Below are 23,392 nucleotides of genomic sequence, written 5' to 3'. Positions count from 1 at the left end.
TGAGGAACAAGATGTTGACATCTTGATAAAGGATTTTTCAAGAGGGAAGTTTGAATTCCATAGGTATAGGATAGGGGTGGTTGATAATCCCATTATTTCTAAGAGGGAGTGTTGAGAAGTGTAGCAAGAAAGGCTCAATTTGTCTTAGCCTTGGTCAAATTGAGAAAATTTGAAATTTCCATATCAGCAGACAACTTGGAGGTAGTTAACCAAGGTAACATGGCTCTTGTCACTCATTTAGCTTAGTAAATTCAAGCTAGAGAGATTGGAGTTCAATTATGTGTGTGTGATTACTAATTTATAGTAATTCAATTTTGTTATTTCCAATTGTACCCAGTTAAACTAGTTCTAACAATTAATAGAACTAGTTGGAGGTCAGTTATGCAGTGGGACATCAGTCTAACTAAAATATCATCCAGGTAACTAATCAATCAACCAAAAATATCTCATGCATTCTATTAGCATCAAGTTTGCATCTTCAATTCAAGGAAATATTTATCAGTTCATTTTTGAAGTCATGGTTACATAAAGGGGCAATTAATTTTTTTGTGAATTTTGCTATCTAAGTCTAGGGACATGTCTAACCAACACTTTCCACATAAACCTAATATTATTCTAATTTTTTTGTGGCACAATTAACCTATCACAAACATACAATTGGCCCTACAAAATATTTTCATAAAGCCTTAGCCATTTTCATCCATGATTTGCAAATTAGCTATATTTTCAAGCCCAAGAGAGCAGTTGAAAATCAAACCCTAATCTTCCATGTTTAGTCTAAAATAACATTTTCCAGCAAACCCGAATTTTTAATTTCAGTGTGTGGGAAGCTTTCTGAACGTTTTGCAACATTCAATTTGGGTGCTTTAAGGTTGGGAAAGGTGTTTCGAACATCAAAGCTTTTATAATATGGGTTGATATGGTAATATGTGAAGAGGTTTGAACCTGATGGTATGTATTTCGAGTTCTATCCAAAGATGTTATTTCTTTTCAGAAATGCAGAATGGGAGTCAGTATTCCAGTGCTTCAACAAACATAATCTCAGTTGATGCCATGATTTCATCTATTCCTTCTATGGTAACACTGCAAGAATCAGGACCCTATAGTTCCCTCTCACAGAGGAATCCATTGTTGAAGCAACAGGTTTTCTAGCTGAGGGTGAGAGGTGGTTTAAGAAACAGAGGTTACAGAATGTAGATTTGGATATGTGATTTAAAAAACCTGCACCTAGAAGATCAAGGAGACGTCAAACCAAAGTTTCTACCTAAACCCTAGGTTAGTAAACCAAGGGATAATGTAGTGACATCCCTGTTGAAAAACACAATGAAACCCTTGTGAAAGCACCAGAGGTTAAATTTTATGAAAGGAGGACTAGAAGCCAACATAAATTGATGGTAGAAGAAGAGGAAGCAAAATAGAGAGCAACACAAAGAAAAAAAGGAAAATAGAAGATAGGAAAAAAGGATGAAGAAGTTGAGATAAAACCTAGGGTTTATGGAAAAGACCTGACACTCACCCTACTAACAAGTTGAGACTAAATTTCAAGGCTAAAATGAACCCTAGGCTAAAATAAACAATGATTATTTATACAAAGGAGGAGACTATGCAAACTTCAAAAGGAAGAAAGAGACAAAGAAGGAAAAAACCCTAAAGGCTGCCAAAATCACACATAAACCTACTAGAAGGGTGACAAGGAGTCAAAACAAGCTAGACATCCTTGCTCAGGCTGTAGAATCCATGGAGCAATGATCACTTCATGGGGCAGAGAAATACACAAACCCTATTTTTGTTGCATAAACCCTAATGGTCCCTCATCATTTTGACCTACTCAATTTAAACTTTTTTAACAGTAATTATTTTTAATACGTTGTGGTAATATATGAGAGGTTTTTGTGGATGAGGGAGTGTGAGTCAACATCAGAAAATAGAGCCTTGAAAGTAGCAAGTAGTTAGAGAGGTAGTAACACAGTTTCAACATAATTTACAGGTTCATGCATAATTTTGCTACAAGGAGGGAAGATGAATTTCAGTTCAATATATCAAGCCTATGAAAAAGTGAACATCTGTAGATCCTAAAATGTAGCATTGACCTTGTCCTTGTTCCAGGATACTAGTAGGGGATACACACAATAGTTCTACAAATCTGTTTTGACTAATGATATGTGCCAAATAGAGATACGAGTAGTTAAGATGATAGGATTATGACTATTTTTGTTAATTAAACTTTCATATTATGTACTTATCTTGTAATTATTTCTACCAAACTTTGAGGAGCTTATCTCTATTGTATTTTCCTATATATAACATGAGAAATATGGAAAAAAAGGTTGTTTTTTGAAGAAAAGAGAGTTGTTGTCTGTGTGTTGAAGGCTTTATTCATTTACAATTTTCCAAGATCATTAGATTTTGATCAGTGATACAAAGATTCATATGATGGTATCTCTTAGTCTTTATTTTCTATATGTTTCAATGTTTCCTTATTTGTAATATCATTTGAATGTAATGTCTTCTGATATTTGAATGAGAATAAATGTTACAAAATTCATCCTTGTTTTTGATGCTCTATCTCATAGATTCAAATATTTTCACTCCTATCTCCTAAAGCTAATTTAGGATTAGTTTCATATGCCCTACTATAGTGGATTGTTCTTTTATTTTCTTCTTTCAACTACAATGATGAAAAATGTCTAGGATGTGCCATCTACCTTGCCTTTGTCAATCCTAATCAAGCAACCAATGTTTTGGTAAGTTGCCATAAGCCCTAGCCTATTGACTCCTTTGCCCAATAGACTATCTCCATCATGCCCAACCAAACCCTACATCAAGAAAACTCAACTAAAGATCTAGGCACTATGTGAATGTACAATTAGTTACTAATTTAGTGATTAGACTATCAGAGAGAACCCTCTCTAGATTGAAGGGGCAAGCCTTCAATTTGTAATATTGGTTTGAATGGTTACCTTAGGGATTTCTATCCTATATCCAAGAGGACATTTATGAGTGATAACACATGCAAGGAATTTGAATTGCTCAGTTGTGGTGGAGATTCCAAGGCAATCTAACATTAGTTGTAAACTAGTGTGGAGTGTATAGGTGTTGCATACAATCAGTGACCAATCCTTGGGAATTGTGCAATCAACTTGGAGGAAATTCCTAAATAATAGGGGCTAATTTTCTTAGGATTTTCACAAGGAAATAGGAGCCTTGTTGAGCAAATATTTTGCTAAGTGTTGGCCATAGTTGTTCATTGAGCAGGAGAATAGTTATTCTTTTGTAGGTTGAGCTCAGAACTGGAGCTGACAATTGTAATAGATTCTCAATTCATTGATTAATGCAAACGGGATTGAGGGGTTTTTACCAGTTGGGTTCCCCTAGAAATTATTGTGTATTTGTGGGTATTCTTATTGCATGATTTTAGATTACATTTCTTGAGAAGTTGAAATTCTATCAAATTTATACATAATTTCTTTGTTATCATTGGTTTTTCATGCCAAGGCCAATAATTTCATCAACATAATCACTAGTTATTTCCATAATTGCACTTGACGAATCAGGTTACTTGATATGGTATGTTTGAATCAAATAGAAAAAGGGGATATTACTGTTTAGTCAATTTAGTATGTCCTAAATTACTACATCAATTATCAATCCGGGAGTCGTAAACTGATAAAGTGTGGCACACTATATGTGCAAGACAACCTCTTTCTTACTTTTTATTGTTTTCAAATTTATTTTGTCTTTGGGGGTTTTATCTTGGTTTGTCTCCTAATGCGAATGGAAATACTATTCCTAAGTTTTAAGAATACTTTAGAAGGCAAGTATGGATATAAATTTTAAGGCAATTATGTCCTTTATGATGACTTCAAGAGCTTAACACTTCAGAGGATCTCAAAACATACTAGTGATGAAATCAGTACTTGAACAAGAGTGTAAATGCGTAGCTATTCAAATCAAACAAATGATAAACTACTGATCATGAAATCACTATCTCTGCCGCTCATCTAAATATAGAAATAAAAGTTAAGCTATTGCACTCAAACAAATTAAAAACTGCAAACTAATAAAAGTAAAACCAATTCACTTCACTTATAGTCCGATAGCTCACCAAGTAGCTTTTCGAGGTTAAGCCATGGGTCTGGAGATAATGTTAATAACATGAGGAATTGATATCTAAATTACCTACTTGCAAATGAAAATAAAATCAAGTCACTTCACTTATAGTCCGATAGCTCGCCAAGTAGCTTTTCCGGGTTAAGCCATGGCTCTGGAGATAACATCAATAACATGAAGAACCTGATATCTAATTGCAGAAATGAAAGTAAAATCAAATCACCTCACTCATAATCCGATAGCTCTCCAAGTAGATTTTCAGGGTTAAGCCATGGCTCTAGAGATAACATTAAATGACATGAAGAATTTGATATCTAAACTAACTATCAATAGCAAATGAATAAGACTGAAATCAAAGCATAACCGAAATTGAAAGCTAAGAAAAACAAAGTCAGTAGAGAGGCCAATATCATGTCACTATTTATTGCAAAAATTGTATGAAAATGCCCGAGCCTAGCCTATCCTGAAACATACTGATCAGTGTTAGCAAAAATACACAATTCTTGGAAAATCATGTACAAGAATAAAACATTAACATCATAACTAAAATATGAAATACACACAGGTGAACAAACTATGAAATATCTACAATGGAAATAAGACAACAACACATAAAAACTTTACAGAAATAAAGAAACGAAACCTTAGCCAACAGGGGCCCTCTGCACGGCCTTGGTTAACACGTTGTCAATCCGAAATTACGCTCACACAGTCATATAAAACAGAGTCTTGTTATATTTTCAAAACGGAGGAAGGATCCTCTCGTTACAACAACAGGACCAATGTCACGACACAGTACATGAACTAAGAGCAAGATTGCATAAAAAAACTAGCTAAATGCATTTGCAAACGCGTTATTTATAAAGGAAATTACCTAACTGTTTTTCCTATGGAACACCTTCAGCAGAGGACACGTAAAAAGACAGAACCCGTGAGCTTAGCGTGTTGGTTGCCATGATCATTCAATCTACCAAAAGGTGGCTATTGCATTTGCGTCATGGAGGCAGCCTACAGATGTCAAAATGAATCCATGGATCTAGGAACAGTCTCGGACCCTTCACATGTTGAAAACAGAGACCTGTTTGTCGTAGAACTCCTCATTTGACCACTATTTTACCAAGGCTTTCCTCTACGAATCTGGCTAAACCAATAGGACCTGGTCCATGTCCAAATCATTTCTGAACTTCCCATGTTCCTTGTTTTGCTTGCTGACACCTGTAACCTAGAGATCAACAAAAACAATTGCGGAATCTCAAGTCAGCTACGGAAAGTGGCTGCATTCCGCAGCTCATGAGAAAAATCTAAGTCAAATAGCGAACACAAAAACATAGTTAGAAAACCACTTAAATGCACTCTCAGAATCAATATGTAATGATCTTTGATAGCTTATGAGGCACTGGTGAGGGGAAAAAGTCTAGAAAAGTGTGTAGAAGAGATGTAGTTTCAGGGCTCAACATACCCCCACTGTGAAGGTGTTGCATGTCCTCATGCAACCAAAATTGTGACCATCCTCCCTTGAGTTCGTGTGTTCTGTGACCTCTGCTAACACATCCAACCTTCTTTTCTTCTTTCTTGGTACCACTGTCATCCTAGGCTTTCTCATTAGTCACCTGAATTTGAGGTTGATAAGAGCTTTGCTCAACCTCCTGCTATTTTTCTTCAATTTCCTATTTTTCTTCTGCCACAGCCCAAGATGCAACATGGTGTTGTCGTGAATAATCTTATCCAACCTTCTCTATTCTTTCAATGTTTCATTTTCTCTTTTGATGTGTTGTTGTGCTCTACAACAACCCCCCATTTCATATCATTATTTATTTAGAAAAACTATCATATGAAATGGGTCCCTTTTAGTTTTGCTTGGTATCAATATTGTATTGTTCAAAAAAAGGTCCGAAAACAAAATGAAAAACATTATGAAAACCTTTTCGATAAACCCATTTTGATCATAATAATACAAATAATCAATCTTTTATCATTGCAATAAAGCGATCACAAGATCACATATCGCAATGACATAGGGAGCATAAGTTAATGGCCCATTGGTTTTCGCCGATGCGATTTCGCTATCGGCGATCGGCGGTATGCTATCCATGTTTTCATAGAGCGCCCATACTCCCGATGCGATGCGATATCGCTATCGGCAATCGGGGATTTCAAAAGGTGTCAACATAAGGAGTTAAGTTTTCCCCCGACGCCCGATTGCGATAAAGCCAAAAGCGCAGATTTCAAAAAATACATTAAGATAGAGGGATATTACGATCAATTCATATTAAAAGCTTGATCTGTCGAAACAATGATTTACCTGCGCTCAACCGCCAAAACATCTAAGGCACGCTTAAACAAATCATTCGGCCGATTAATGATATGATGGGCATTTAAAGGATTGGCAGGTTTAAACGGCCATTTAATGTAATAATAAGTCCTAAAATCTTCCCATAGATTGTATTCGCGACCATTTTAAAAGCTAATCCCTCATCACGCATTGATCAATTTATCTTTCTCATATTGGGTTTTCATTGCCAATTCTCTGTGTTACGTTCATTTTCACTTCTGTGCAGAATTCATCCAAAGAAGAAAACTCAAGCAGAATGGGGAAGAAATCTAAGAAAACCACAGTCGCTTCCGTTGCGCCAGCCACAGGACAAGCCGTCGCTGATCCAACAAACAAAAAGAAAGGATTGATATCTGATACTACATGTTCTGGTCTCGGCAGAACTACTTGGCAAAGTACCTACAATCTGATTGAAGTCGAAGAACATAAAGTGACAACAGTACAAGCTTTTGTAGATTCAACTCAGAAATCTGATGGTACTTTAAAAGACCTGGCTGACTCCTTCCTTCATCGGATAGCAGCTCGGGAGCAAATTCTCCCATATACAGATGTAGTGCGATGGGCAATTGAGGAAATCCCGATCATGGACAGAACCTTCTGCACCAGAGACGGGAGAATTTTTGGGTCATTCAAGGCTGATGATTTAAGGCAAATGTATCATTTTCCTGAGCCAGAGAAGAAGTACAACAAGGCATTTTTGGAGAAATTCCAAAAAGAGAATGAAGTGGAATCCGAACCCATCCGGGATTGGAGACAAAATCCAGCAAAACACAAACATGAATCTTCCGGTAAGTACTCGGTTGATTCCCTATGTTCTCCTTATTGTTATGCTGGAATAATGATGTGTATATTGTGGGGGTTGCACGACTCTTCTAATTTCACTATAGAAATGGTTCCCTTGATGGAAGCAGCGTGTAACAGTGAAATAATGGATTGGGCCACTATTCTCTCAGATAAACTAGCAACAGCTGTTCTTGAGTTTAGAAATAAGACCCGCGTTACTGAAAGGCTAATTCCCCCATTCTATTACAGTGCCTATATTTTAGATACCTTGTGTTTTAATTCTGAATTTCTTGTGCTCGGCTGGAGGTGGATGCCACAAGACCCCATGCCTATTCACATATACCATCAGAAATTATGGAAATCCTCTTATAAGAACCATTTATACCAAGTCTGCAATGGCTTTATGTTACCTATTCATTACTCTATTTTTGATAAACCTACTCCCAAGATTTCCTACCAAGCCGGGATTGACTTAACATCAGTAGGAAGATGGTTCGGGGAGGAAAAGTTCACTTATATAAGAGTTTTTGGTAGCCAAGCCGAACCTCACGTCCTTCCTTTGTACATACCTGATAAACTACTGGCGAGGGAAATAGCTTACCAGATCATTGCTGAGAGTGTTACACAGACTCTCAAGAAAAATAAGAAGCAGGGCTGGCCCTCTTTTCCTTTGAGATGCGGTGTCTATACCTTGCATGATCTCAAACATGTAGAGAAAGAAGCTACAAAGATGAAATCATTAACTCTAGCAACTCTCACTAATAGGCAATTTGATCCCAACAAAGTCGCCTATAATGCACTCGAACAGGCCAAATTGTCAAAGTTTGATCATAAAGAAGATATGTTTGATGGCCTGTTCTCCTCTGCTGAGTCAATAATGCAGGTTAAGGCATTTTCCAGAATGAAATATCAAGATGAAGGGTTGGTTGAATTTAACAGACTTAGAGAACAGAGGTTGCAAACTCTGCCTCTAGATCTATTAGCAACAACCCCAACAACATCGTCAAGCGAGCTTGAACGGCAACAGTCAAAGGAACCTCCGGTTACAACAATAGAGCCAGATAAGCCAGAGGAGGAAACTCAGACTAAAGAGCAGGAGAAAGTGCGGGAGGAGACCCAGATTAAAGAGCAGAAACATACCAACATTGAAGTAAATGTGGATACTCATATTGACCCAAAATTGATCCAGGAATGGCAGCAATTTGATTCTATTATTAGCGGTCTAGAATGTTCAAAGGACACTGAAACTTCGAAAGCAGCAGACACATAGGAAACCACTTCACAACAGGTTCTAAGTGGAACCAGCGGCCCACCCATTTCAAAAGAAGTAGAAATAATACCAAAGGACCCCTCCGATCAAATCATTTTGCAGGTAGAAGAGATTCCTCCCTTGGATGTCTTCTACAGCCCAAGGCATAAAGCTGTAGTAAAACGACAGAGGAAGAGAAGAAGGACTGATCAACCTTCCCTTTTCCCAGAACAGACGGTCACGGGCAATGTGGTTTGGAAGGAGGAATTTGACCCCTCTGATGACCTGACAAAACTGTCACAATATGCTGGAGCCTATTCGGCAGCAACAATAGATAAGGCATCAGAGGTGAGTCTTTTACTGAAAACAAAAGACCAGGAAATCTTCTTATTACAGGCACAGCTAACTGAAGCAAAGCAAAAAGCGGAGTAGGCAGAATAGCAATTGTTGACACAACAGCAAGTAAACAATCAACTAGCTCAACAATTGCAGGCAGAAAAACAAAGGATTGACCACAGTGCAATCCAAAAGCAGAAAGAATTGTCAGAGGCCTTGGCGCAATTGAAGGCAGCAAATGAGAAAATGCTAAAAGCAAAAGATGAGCAAATTGCTAACCTATTAGCACAGCTTAAGAAGACAAAGGGCGTTCCACAAGTAATTGAATTCAGAGTAGAAGCACTATAGATAAATACTGCATTGATAGCCCAAATTAAGCTTCTATGTCAACAAATCGCCCAGGCAGAGCCACTATGTGAATTAACGGCATCCATAAGTGATAAAGTAGAAAAGGCTAGGACGGAATTGGATCAAGCTGAAGAAATGATAGCTGCATTTCTTGACTGGCAAGATACTGATCAAGGACAAGCAGCGAATTTACCAAGAATTTTAGAGTCACATAAAGATATACTATTTACAGAATGGCAGTCCCAGTTAATGAAAGCAGAGAGGGCAGTTTCAAGATGCAAATCAACTTCAAGCAATTTGGTTGAATTAGTTAATAACACTCTCTACTTGTCAAACATGATTTGCCAATGCACACCAGGAAAATTGATAGCGATGAAAACATTGGAGCAGTCATGTTATCCAGATCTAGAGGAAAAGGGGAGATTAATTGCTGGAATTAACAGTTTAACGTGGGACACCTATTGGTTCTTCTTGGTAAAACCACACACTCAAAGAGCCGCCCTCAAGTGCCTTACAGATGCAATCGGGTATATTATCCCCGATATTCAGGTTGCCACCTATGCCACCCAGCTCAGCTCTCGCCTCAACAGACCACCCGAAGTGGAGCCGATGCTTGCCATAAGTCAGCTCAGATTTAAAGGCAAACAGCCTACTTGATGATTCATGCCGTTGACTGCCAGATTGCTGAGAAAAATATGATCAAAATCAATTGATACCAATTAAGTAGGATTTCAGTTTCGTAGATAGTTAGATTAATTAAGTATTTATATACCCTTTCATTGTTTTGGAAAGGGTCGTAAAGTTTTGTACTTGATTTAAAGACTGAAGTTGCACTATTGTGCTCCAGCCATATTCTTTTATGAAACTGGACCAGTTATTCTAATTTTGACAAGGAAGCTTTTATGCAAATGTGCACTACAGTCTTTGTTTGAAAGTATTTCTATGTTGAAGGAAGAATCTCAGATAGCGATTGATATTGGGAGTGTCTAGCAGCTCATATGGTACTATTATCTATGTCTGAATTCATTCTTTTCATATGAGTTGTTATTTGATTACCTTTGCTATTATCGAATATATGTATGTGTTTTAACAGCATTTCTTTATTCCTTCCACTATTGGATGTTTATGGGATGCCTTTCCTTAGATCATATATGTATCGATGATATATAAAGTGTAGCAATATTGCGCTGATCCCTTTTTTTAACGATTTAAGCAAAGTAATTCTTGAATGAATAAAAGTCCATGTTTATTGAATGGAGTCATCTACATGCCTGTTTATAAATATAGATCATCAAGCGCTACACTTTAAAAGTACAATAGTTCCCGGAATTAGTAGTAGTTCTTTTATTTCGCCAATAGATCAAGTTATTCGCCTATCATTAGATTAGTCAACCAATCATTAATTCATTTCGTTTATCCATTACTGGAAAACTGGTCCCATTATCCCCAGTCGGAGCCACCATTCCAAATGGAAAAGGAGCTGTACTAAGGTCCGGACCAGGTGGTTATCCCCCAATGTTGATACAACGATTTTCGGGGCATCAACATGTGTCTATTTAGGACTTCCAGTTCAAAAACTTCCTATTTTAGTGATTGGATTAGAGCTTCCTGGGCTATATTAGGCTGGGCAGGTGAAGTGCCTTGATCTGTGGCAGTGTTCTCCAATGACTCAATAAAATCATACATTTCTTGCTGGGTTGGATCTATCTCAGGTGTAGCCTTTCTTGGGCTGTCCCCAAAATCTAACTGAGAGGGACTGATCTCAAAATCTGGCTGAGAAATAGGAGTATGGTGTGGGCTACAGCCAGGAGGGATTGTTGGAGATTGTTCCGGTGTTTCCCCTCCTAAATCAATGAAGTGGGCCCCTTTAGTTTGTATTTTTCTCAGTTTTCCTTTAAGTCTGGAGCTCCTCCTTAGATTCCATGAGCTAGTGTCTCCTTTCTCCACACTCTGTTTTTCTTTCCCTTTTCTCTTTGCTACAGCTAATTGTCCCTGAAGGTAAATTAGTCTTTCAGAAAGTATTTGGTCCTCTTCTGAGGAAGGTTTTGGGGTTTGAAAGACAACTTCAATATTTCTTTTCCCCTTTAGTTTTCTTTGCTTCCTAACCTCAGTTCTTTCCTTCCTACTTTCAAACAACTTCTCTTCCTTATTAGTTTCTTTAGCTATGTTAGTAGGAGTGTCCTAAATGTTCACACTTGTTTTCCTCCTCCTACTTTTCCTTGCTGAGCTACTCTTGGGTGTTTCAAGTGGATCCTGAAAGAAGTTTCTAATCAAAAATTGTTCCCAAGTGTCCTTCCTTTCCTTCAATTGTTTTTCAATCAAAATTTTTACAAGGCCGTGATGGTAAAGGTGGGGTTCTATGTCCTCCAGATTCTTTTATATAGTTATGGACATCTTTTTCAGGCTATTCAATAGAAAGTAAGGCAAATTGATGGTTTGATTTTCTAGAAAATTCATTAGCAACCAGATGTGGTACATGTACATGGACCCAAACCGTCCTTCACATGTAATAAACTTCTGGATTATCAATAATAAACTAGTCCACTTTTCCTCTAGAGCAGAGACAGGGATTCCACGTTTGAAAATGGTTATATCCATACCTGGATTGTATAAGATAATCCTCCAGGCCCTCTCATCAAAGTTTTTGTTTTTGAACCACCGTTCCCCCTCCTGTGGGAGTTCCGTTGCTACTGCGATAGATGCCTCTGTGACTGAAAATTTAAGATCTCCAACCTCAACTTCCACGCCATTAAAAGACCTTGCAAATGTCTTCGTGACTTCTTTATTGTAACCTCTTAATTTCTAGATGAACTGCAACCACCGTGCCTTCCTCAATATGCTTGTCAATTTTAGATTCCCCTCCATGAATTTAGGCCCATTCAGTTCTGATCTTAGCAGAAGACCCATTCCTTCCTCCTGCCTTAAAAGACGTCTGTGAGTGACGGACTGTGAGTAATGGATTGACGGAGGTGAAACGGTTGTGTTAGCGGGGGATGGAGAAGGTTTGTGGAGAAAAACTAGTAGTTGTAAATAGAAGAGCAGAGAACAGGTAGTGAGAATGAGTTCACAAAGTGGAGGCTTATGTAAACAGGCCAGAAATAACAAACGCAACTTTAATGGGATAGTATGGAAATAGAGTGAGCCTGGATTTTGAACTAGAAGGCTGCAGAATAGGCGTGAGCATGTTCTCAAAATGACTGTGGATTTGTGCGGCGGGAAAGAGCCATGATCAAATAGATTACGTCCTCATAATTACTCGATTCAGCAGGTGGAATGCCAACGTACAAATAAACATGAGTTAAATTCGGAGGCGGATCATGAGGCCGTTAAAAATTAATGCAAAGTTCGTGGTGGAATCATGTAAAGGCCATGGAGCGGTTATGAAAGCTATCAATGCTAATCATTACACATAATGGAGCCGGTGGTTTCATAACTATATAGAATGTGCTTTAAAATGCTATTTGAAATGAATCTTGCTCATACCTTAGAATTTTGCCACTTCTGTCCACTAACCTTTGATTAGCTGCTTCCTGTTGGTGCTTTAGGTGCTTTATATCTTCAAAATATTTTCCTTTGTCATACCTGCATTTGGTTCTCATCATTATTTGGCTAACATCTGACTGTCAATACTGAATAACAGAGTGTTAGCTGTGGAATCAACAATCAGCTGCGGAAACTGACACAGTGAACATATGACTGAATGGAAATGGATGGAAATGAATGATGATTGAGTGAATGATATATGAAAACTGGTCATGAAAGAGATTTTATTAGCGGAATGAGATGATGAAATGAAATGAAGTGAAGCAAAATGAAGTGAAATGACATGAAACTATGAATAAAATGAGAGAATTTTTTTTTGGAAAATATAGGGCATCAGAAGTTTTCTGATTTTCGCCCTGCATTTTATGTATAAAACTTCCAATCAGTGATTGGTTTTCAGGCTTATACAATTTTTTTTCTTTTATAAAACAGAAAAGAATAAAGACTAGGCTAGTGGAGAAGAAGAATTCTTCTTCACCAGCCTCATTGTAGAATTATCTTGAAAGAATTTGACAATTCCTCCTTTGAGAGTGGCTTATGATAGATCTTTAATCTGTGACCATTCACAATAAGAGGAGTTTTATGTTCATCAATGGTTTTGATTCTTACCGCTCCATTGCTAAAGACTTTTTCAATCTCATATAGCCCAAGCCAATGAGTCTGAAATCTACCTTTGAAATCTTTGAACTTGGAATCAAATAGCAATGCCAAATCTCCTTCTTGAAACTTTTTCTCCTTGATGTATTTGTCATGCCACTTAGCTCTTTGATATTGAACTAGATCAGTTCTTAGGATTGCTTCTTGTATGATCTCATCTAATTCATTCAACTGCTTCATTCTATGCTTTTGGGCTTCTGATAGATCCATTCCCAATTGAACTTCCATCTTGAAGGTTCTAACTTGGAACTCAATGGGGAGCAGAACTTCTTTCCCATAAACAAGTTCATAGGGAGAATGTCCTGTTGTATTCCTCCATGTAGTTCTGTAGGCCCATAAAGCTTCAGGAAGCCTTTCTGCCCAATCTCTTCTGTGTAGATGAATAGCCTTGGTAATGATGCCTTCAATAACTTTGTTTGTAGACTCCACTTGACCATTTGCTTGCGGATGGTAAGGAGTAGATTTTCTGTGCTTGACCTTGTACTCTTCCATCAGCTTCTCCACCAGTTTGGATGTGAATTGACCTCCCTGATCTGTCACAATTTCTCTCGGAACACCAAAGCGAGTAAAAATATCCTCATAAAGACAACTAACAACTGAATGCTCAGTAGCAGAAAATAATGCTTTGGCTTCTACCCATTTAGTGACATAATCAGTACATACCAATATATACTTTCTTTGTTTAGATGGTGGGTTAATAGGTCCAATGAAGTCTAAAGCCTATTTTTCAAAGGTTCGATGAATACCTGTGGTTGTAATGGCATTTCATTTGAGAGGGTAGGTTTCCCTACTGTTTGGCAGCTGTCACATCTTTTGACATATTGTTTTGCATCTTTGAAGAGGGATGGCCAATAATATCCTAAAGAGAGGATTTTATAGGCTGTCCATTTGTCAGCAAAGTGTCCACCGCATGGTTCATCATGACATGCTTTGAGAATATCAAGCATCTCATCTTCCCTAACACATCTTCTGATCACAAGATCTGGCCCTGTTTTAAACAATTCGTTAGAAATCCATGAATATTTTGAACTCTCCTGAATAATCTTTTTTTTTCACCAGGAAATAAATGTGGAAGTAGTTTCCCTGTCACCAAATAGTTAGCTATATCTACATACTAAGGAGTCTTAGTAGTTACTGCAAATAAATATTCATCGGGAAACTTGTCCTCTACAATAGAATCTTCTTTAGTATTCTAAATCCTAGACAAGAAATCAGCTACTGTGTTTTGTTTCCCTAGTCTATCTAACACAGTAATATTGAATTCCTATAAAAGTAGGAGCCACCTTGTAACTCTGCCATTAGTAATGGGTTTCTTCATTAGATATCTAATTGCAGAATGATCAGTATGAATAAAAGTTTCATAGCCTGTTATATAATGTCTGAACTTATTGATTTCATGAACAACATCTAAGAACTCTTTTTCAGTCACAGTATAGTTCAACTCAGTGGGAGTTAAATTTTTACTGGTATAGTAAATGGCATAAGGAACTAAATCTTTTTGTCCCAATACAACCCCTAGAGCTGTATCTAAAGCATATGTAGAAATATGGAAATGAAGTTTCCAATTTGGTCCTCTCAAGATAGGCGCTTCAGATATTCTTGTTTTCAAAGTTTCAAATGCTGATTAGAAATCAAGACCCCATTTGAATTCACAATATTTTGTAAGCAGTTTGAAGAGTGGAGATGCTATTTTGGTGAAGTTTTCTATAAATCCTCTATAATATCTAGTAAATCCCAAAAAACTTCTAACATCTTTTTGACAATTTGGAATAGGTAACTTGGAGATGACTTCAACTTTTGATCTATCAACTTTAATCCCATTCCCTGAAATATGATGTCCTAAAACAATACCTTCAGTAAACATCATAAAGCATTTTTCATGGCTTAGTGAAAGGTTTGTTTCTTTACATCTTATAAGGACATTTTCCAAATTTTCTAATGCCTCTTCAAACGAATCACCATAAACTGTGAAATCATCCATATATACCTTTACACAATCATGGATTAGATCAGAAAAAATTCCTAGTACTGCTCTGTGGAATGTTGCGGGTGCATTACATAATCCAAAAGGAAGCACTCGATAAGCAAGAGTTCCCCATGGATAGGTAAATGTGGTCTTATCCTGATCTTCAGGTGCTACCTGAATTTTATTATAACCACTAAAACCATCCAAAAATGAAAAGTACTTTTTGCCTGCTAATGTATCTAATACTTGATCGATAAAGGGCAAAGGAAAGTGATCCTTCAAAGTTGCTTTATTCAATTCCCTATAATCAATGCATACCCTCCATTTACCATTCTTTTTGGGTACTATGACCAAAGGAGAAACACATCGGCTATCTGAAATTGGGTAAATGAAATTTACATTGAGTAGCTTTTGGAGCTCTTCTTTCACTATCTCCCTAAGATTTGGATTCATCCTTCTCTGAGGTTGTCTGATTGGTCTACTGTTTTCCTCAATATAGATATGATGGATGCAAGTCTTAGGGTCGATACCTTTCATATTAGTATACTCCCGTGCAAATGCAGTAGAATGTTTTTGCAAGATTTTGGTTAGCTCTTCCTGAGTGACTTTTCCAAATTTTTGTTGATATTCAGTGCTTTTCCTGGAAAAATTTCAATGGTAAAGCTACCAAACTCTTCCATAGAGTAAAGAGACATTTGTCTTGATGATAAATATTCAATGTCAGAATCTAACTGAGATTGTGTGTGGTCATATTCTGAAGATGTTTCAAAATTTTCTAATGTGTTCAAAATTTGACTATCTTCACTAATTTCAGAGATGGTAAAGAAAGGTTGTATAATATCTTCATCGTCGACCCATTCATTGTCTCCTACTTCTGTAATTTCTTTTGCTGGAGGATACAAATTGAATTTCTTTGTCGAACTACCATCAGAAATATACATATCCTCAGATCTACAACTAATGAAAGCATCAGCTGTGGCTAGCCAAGGTCTTCCTAAGATGAGTGGATGCCCTCCTACATTACTCTTGGGAGTTAAAATCATGAAATCTATTGGATATTCCCAAGAATCTAAGGAGACTGAAATATCTTCTAGTACACCATCTGGTTTGATTATTGATCTATCTACAAGTTGCAGTAAGGTGGGTGTAAAAAGAAGATTAGGAAGTTTAAGCTGTTCCATAGTCTGTCTACTCATAATGTTGATAGCAGCCCCTAAGTCAATCAAAGTGTTTGGAATTTCTATCCCATTTATATGTGTCTTGACAATTGGACTACCTGGATCCACATACTTCTGCATGGTAATTTTTCCCATCATGATATCTGCAATTTTTCCTACCAGGTGGATTCTTCTTGTATCTCTTGGTTTTCTTCCTGGTCTTTTAAGACTCAACTCCTTTATTGTTTTTGCTAGAATAGGAATCTCTCTAATGGCTTGTAGCAAGGAATCTTGATACAGACATTCTTTAATTCATCTAGAAAATCACAGTCAAGCAACAAGATTTGTTTTTCCACCCCTTTGTCAATTTGTAATCTTTCAGGGAAAGGAGGCATGGATGAAGATGCAGGTTGCTCAACTATAAGAGTTGTGGGGGTTGACTCTTTTTCTTTTTCTTTTTGAATGATTGGGTTTTGAAGAGATGCTTCCTCAGAACCTTTATTGACTTTAAGAGAATCCTCCTCAGAGGTACCTTGCTCTTGAACATCTATAGAAGACTTTTCTAAAACTCTACCAGATCTGAGTTGAACATCATTAAGAGGAACAATCATATAGGTAGGAAATTGTTGTCTTTCTACCATGTCAGCATTCTGAGGATTTTTGTTGTTGGGATTTGGCAACGGCTGGGCTGGTAGTTGATATGTATTTTGTTGAAATGGAAGCAAGAGTTGAGAATTTGGATTTTGTTGATAAGGTTGTTGTTGTGGAAATGGTAATGAAAGTTGTGGGTTTTGATTCAGAAGTTGTGGATTTTGTTGGTTTTGAAAAGATGGAGGATATTGATAAAACTGAGCAAATCTCCCATAAGGATTTTGCATCCCTTGTGCCCACGATTGGTATGGATTTTGAGGTTGGGGCCAAGGTTGTTGCCAAGAATTCCAATTTGGCGGGAGCTGAAAGTTCATAGGATTGTTAAATCCTTGATTTTGTTGTCCGTGCCATGGTCTTCTTGAAACAAAACAAAGGGACTCTACTGAATTTGGATCTTCCTGAAAGACAGCTTTGAGCCCAAGAATTGAAGGACAATCCTTGGTCTCATGACTTTTTGAGAAAATCATACATGTTTCTAGAAGTTTTGCATCCAAGGGACATTCCCTTAGAGCATGTTTATTTCTACATTTTGGACAAAAGATGGCCAAGGCATCAGCTTCTGCTTTCTTCTTGTTTTGTAATTTAAGGGTGTCTATTTGTTCACTAAGGCTCCCTACAATATTAGTTTTGAACTCATCAAGCATATTGCCAATCTCTGCCCTACTTATTGATCCAGTTGAAGATTTGTTTTCTCTAATAAGAGAAGGATCTCTCAGCCCTTTTCCAGTTTTAGATTTTCCCCTTGAGAGATGGACACATAGTTCTGCTATGTCACGAAGTGGAAGTTGAGAAATGTCTCCCTTCCCCATCATGTTTAAAATATCTATCCATTCATCTCTAATGGCTTTCAATAGAAGGGCTTTCAAGGTTTCCTCATCTAAATTACTCATTTTTTCTCTCTTTAAGTTGTATTGAAATCTTTCAAGTAAATCCTCCAAGTTTTCGTCTTCTTTTTGCATCATCTTGAATACCTCATCCTTATGATTTGTGGGCATACAATAATCCAGATATCTATCCAAAAATGTTTGTTTCATATCATTCCAAGTCCTAATAGATTAAGTGACTAATCCAATGAACCATTTCAAAGCAGCTCCTTTTAATGTTGAAGGAAATAGTTTGAGTTTTTGAGAGTCTTCCATATAGTCATAGGTTCGGCACAAGACTTCAAACTCAAATAGAAATGTTTCAGGATCCTCACTTCGCAACCCATAAAAGTTTGGGAGGACAGATGATGAAATGTTTTTCATTGTTGTATGAGCTTCCTCATCGGCTATAGGGAATCCAAATGACTTATCTCCTTCCCTATTTCCCCCATTGTTACCTCTACCTCCTCCATTATTTCCTCTTCCTCTACCTCTACCCCCTCCTCCAGATCCATCTACTACTTCCTCTGTCATGATAGTTTCCTCAGAGTCTTCTGGTTCTTCTATTAATAGTGAACGAGGGAGAGTTTCTCCCTTTCCCTCTTCTTCAGGTGATTCTACTTCTTTGATTACAATATGTTCCCCTGTAGAAGTGAAGAAAGGTTCTTCTGCTAGATCAGATTTAGTAGATAGTGTGGAAGAATCTCCTAATTCGGCTACTGCCCCTTGAATTCCAGGAATCCTAAGGCTGGGAGTATGATTCGGAGATGGAGGTGTATCTTCTCTATGCCTTGAAGTAGCTGGAGTTGTGAAAATCGAACTTTTGGCCCTAGCTCTAAACCTTCCCCTAGAATCTCTTGCTCTATGAATGTCATTTTTTATTTTTTTCTTTTTATTTTTAAGTTGGGTTAATAATTCTCTTTCTGATCTTCCAAGTCACACTAGGTGAAAGAAGAGAGCATAATCAAGAAATTAATGAACTAATAACTCTCTTTTCTGATTCTCCAGATCACACTAGGTGCAAGAGGAGAGCATACTTCAAGAAGTTACCAATTTTTCCCTCTTTTTTTTTGTAAGAGATCGGCTACCTAGTTACACTTCCCTGGCAACGGCGCCAAAATGTTTAGTCAATTTAGTATGTCCTAAATTACTACATCAATTATCAATCCGGGAGTCATAAACTAATGAAGTGTGTCGCACTATATGTGCAAGAAAACCTCTTTCTTACTTTTTATTGTTTTCAATTTTATTTTGTTTCTGGGGGTTTTATCTTGGTTTGTCTCCTAATGTGAATGGAAATCCTATTCCTAAGTTTTAATAATACTTTAGAAGGCAAGTATGGATATAAATTTTAAGGCAATTATGTCCTTTATGATGACTTCCAGAGCTTAACACTTCAAAGGATCTCAAAACATACTAGTGATGAAATTAGTACTTGAACAAGAGTGTAAATGTGTAGCTATTCAAATCAAACAAATGATAAACTACTGATCATGAAATCACTATCTCTACTGCTCATCTAAATACAAAAATAAAAGTTAAGCTATTGCACTCAAACAAATTAAAAACTGCAAACTAATAAAAGTAAAACCAATTCACTTCACTTATAGTTCGATAGCTTGACAAGTAGCTTTTCGGGGTTAAGCCATGGGTCTGGAGATAACGTCAATAACATGAGGAATTGATATCTAAATTACCTACTTGCAAATGGAAATAAAATCAAGTCACTTCACTTATAGTCCGATAGCTTGCCAAGTAGCTTTTCCGGGTTAAGCCATGGCTCTGGAGATAACATCAATAACATGAAGAACCTGATATCTAATTGTAGAAATGAAAGTAAAATCAAATCACCTCACTCATAATCCGATAGCTCGCCAAGTAGCTTTTCGGGGTTAAGCCATGGCTCTGGAGATAACGTTAAATGACATGAAGAATTTGATATCTAAACTAACTATCAACAACAAATGAACCAGACTGAAATCAAAGCATAACCGAAATTGAAAGCTAAGAAAAACAAAGTCAGCAAAGAGGCCAATATCATGTCACTATTTATTGCAAAAATTGTATGAAAATGCCTGAGCCTAGCCTATCCTGAAACACACTGATCATTGTTAGCAAAAATATACAATGCTTGGAAAATCATGTACAGGAATAAAACATTAACATCATAACTAAAATATGAAATATACACAGGTGAACAAACTATGAAAAATCTACAATGGAAATAAGACAACAACACATAAAAACTTTACAGAAATAAAGAAACGAAACCTTAGCTAGCAGGGCCCCTCTGCACGGCCTTGGTTAACATGTTGTTAGTCCAAAATTACGCTCACACAGTCATATAAAACAGAGTCTTGTTATATTTGCAAAACGGAGGAAGGATCCTCTCATTACAACAACAGGACCAATGTCACAGCATAGTACATGAACTAACAGCAAGATTACATAAATAAACTAGCTACATGTGTTTGCAAACGCGTTATTTATAAAGGAAATTACACAACTATTTTTCCTATGGAACACCTTCAATAGAGGACATGTAAAAAGACAACACCCGTGAGCTTAGCGTGTTGGTTGCCATGATCATTCAATCTACCAAAAGGTGGTTGTTGGATTTGCATCGTGGAGGCAGTCTACAGCTGTCAAAATGAATCCATGGATCTAGGAATGGTCTCGGACCCTTCACGTGTTGAAAACAGAGACTTGTTTGCCTTAGAACTCCTCGTTTAACCACTGTTTGACCAAGGCTTTCCTCATCTGGCTAAACCAATAGGACCTGGTCCATGTCCACATCATTTTTGAACTTCCCATGTGCCTTGTTTTGCTTGCTGACACCTGTAACCTAGAGATCAACAAAAACAGTTGCGGAATCTCAAGTTAGCTGCAGAAAGTGGCTGCATTCCGCAGCTGATGAGCAAAATCTAAGTCAAATAGAAAACACAAAAACATAGTTAGAAAACCACTTAAATGCACTCTCAGAATCAATATGTAATGATCTTTGATAGCTTATGAGGCATTGGTGAGGGGAAAAAGTCTAGAAAATTGTGTAGAAGAGATGTAGTTTCAGGGCTCAACAATTACTATAATTTTAATCATGATGGAAACAAATGGTGTTTATTTTAAAACTTCTTCACTTTCTTGTTGTCCTTTAAATGTGTCCCTCTCTTTCATATTCTTCTTATTTTATTAGTTTGTGATTTTTTTATATTTCAATAAAAATTAATGATTATATTATTATTATTTTTTAAAATGATTGCATTATTATTTATTTACACAAGAATTATAATATATTTAAACAAATAACTTAAAAAATTATTATTATTTTGACCTAAAAACTCTATTATTCCATAAGGATTATGGTAAATTGGGATAACTAACCATTATGTTACTAGGACTACTCATGTGAACTCCCCATTTAATATAAAAATAAAAATTATGGTATGATTAGACAAATTACGATTATGTTATTGAAATAGCTACTATCTCTATGAATACCTCCATTGTCATAAGGATTGTGGCATTTTGGGAATTATATGTTGCTGTAAACCAAATTTCACAACCATGCACAAGAGAAAATTGATATTTTAAACTTAGGTAAACTATTAAAAAAATGTGAAACACAATATACCCAACTATTTGTTATGTTATTTATTATTTAGTACAATTAATCAATCATTATGTTGGTAGAAGCACCACTGCCACTTTGGACAACCACCCCCCATTTGCATAAGCCTTATGGTATAAGCCTTATGGTATGTTAAGACATATGTTATTAGACCTACTAAACCTTACCACCAATTTAGAATAGCACAAAAGAGGACATGGGATTTTAAATAAACATAATGTATCCGACTAACATTTATCATTCTTATTATTCACTTTTTATTATCACACACACATCTAAAACTAAACATATTATCATTAAATTTTTAATTTGTATATATAATTTTTCTTGTGAGAGGAAAGTGAGGGTGATGATAAATATCATCAAATGTAGAGAGAAGCCACTCAACATTTATGTGAGCAAGGTAGGGATGAGGTGGAAAACATGTACACTAATATAACTTTGACTATATATAAGATATCCTTGTTCAATGAAAAAACTTTGACCATACTTTCTTGTGAGGAACCACCTCATGGTAGTGTATTCACCAAACAAGGAAAGTTGTGAGGCAGCAAGTCCCTGCATCAAGTTAAAACTAGTTACTTGTGCTGAAGCGAAAGCATTTAAGCTTTAATATAGTCATAGGAAACTTCAGTAGCAGAGCAGGGAATCTGTTGAAAACAAGTGAGTCTCCTGTGCGTAAAGGAAACTAAGTTGTTCGTAAAGGAGACTAAGTTGAGACTTAAATTGTCAAAAGAGAACTCGAATTCCTATTTAGTTCCTACAAGCTATACTACAAGAAGCCTTAGAGACTGCCTTAATTGACACGGTATATGGAGCCTCTAAAAGCTCCCCCTATGGGGGGAACTTGCCTAAGTCTAAGGTCCATGGCCTATTACAGAATTTGGTTGATTGGGAACTATCTTCAAAGAAGATCCCTCATGAAGTCCTCCTGCTGGACCAGAATGATTTGCTATAATTATTAATGATGTCTTTGACAGGAAGAGTGGGGTCACCACCATCCACAATTGACGCAGGAAAAGGTCCAATAGCATTGAAAGATTCATGTGTCTGAAACATTTCATGCAATTGATACCCTTTAGATGAAATAGATGGAAGGTGAACAATTTCCCCAGTTGTACCCTCATTTGGAATGTCTCCAAATGCAGTTGGAGAAATTAAATCATCCATAGAAGACTGCAGCAGCATACTTGGAGAAGTTGATAAACCTAAGCTAGCTATATTTGGTTTGTTTGAAAACTTCACCAAATAATTATTTGCAGTCTCATCATTTACCAATAAAGATGTTGATTCAAAAACGGGAGCATCAGAAGTTTCACCCTTCGTAGTAAACTCAGGAACCAAATTAGCTGAACTCTGAATGTGTAATGATTCCGAAGGAGGACATGATCCAGAAAATGCCTGCGTTGACGTCGAAGTGCTGCTTTCCTGCTGCAATGGAGACCATGGTACATTGATTTCCCCTGCGTGATGAATAATCACAGTTTCTGGAAGTAGGGATCGTGTTTCCTCAACTTCTTTCTGTGCAGATTCAATCATGGGATGTTTATGTATCAGATTATCGATTTGTGAAATTTGGGATTCTGCAAAGTCATCCTTCACATGGGGTGACAGAGTAGCCTGTAGATTTTCATGAGAAATTAAGGTATTTTCACATGTGCAATTGTCTACCTATCAAGAATATACAATATTGCATTGATACGCCCAAAAAGAAATAATAAGAAAGAGTCCCCAACCTACTAGACCTACTATGATAAGAAATATCTATA

This window comes from Pinus tabuliformis, chromosome 1_2 (genome assembly GCF_031772625.1).
Source record: "Pinus tabuliformis cultivar Carrire ecotype Pingquan chromosome 1_2, CPIR1, whole genome shotgun sequence".
NCBI classification, from domain to species: domain Eukaryota; kingdom Viridiplantae; phylum Streptophyta; class Pinopsida; order Pinales; family Pinaceae; genus Pinus; species Pinus tabuliformis.
This window is presented reverse-complemented; position numbering follows the sequence as displayed.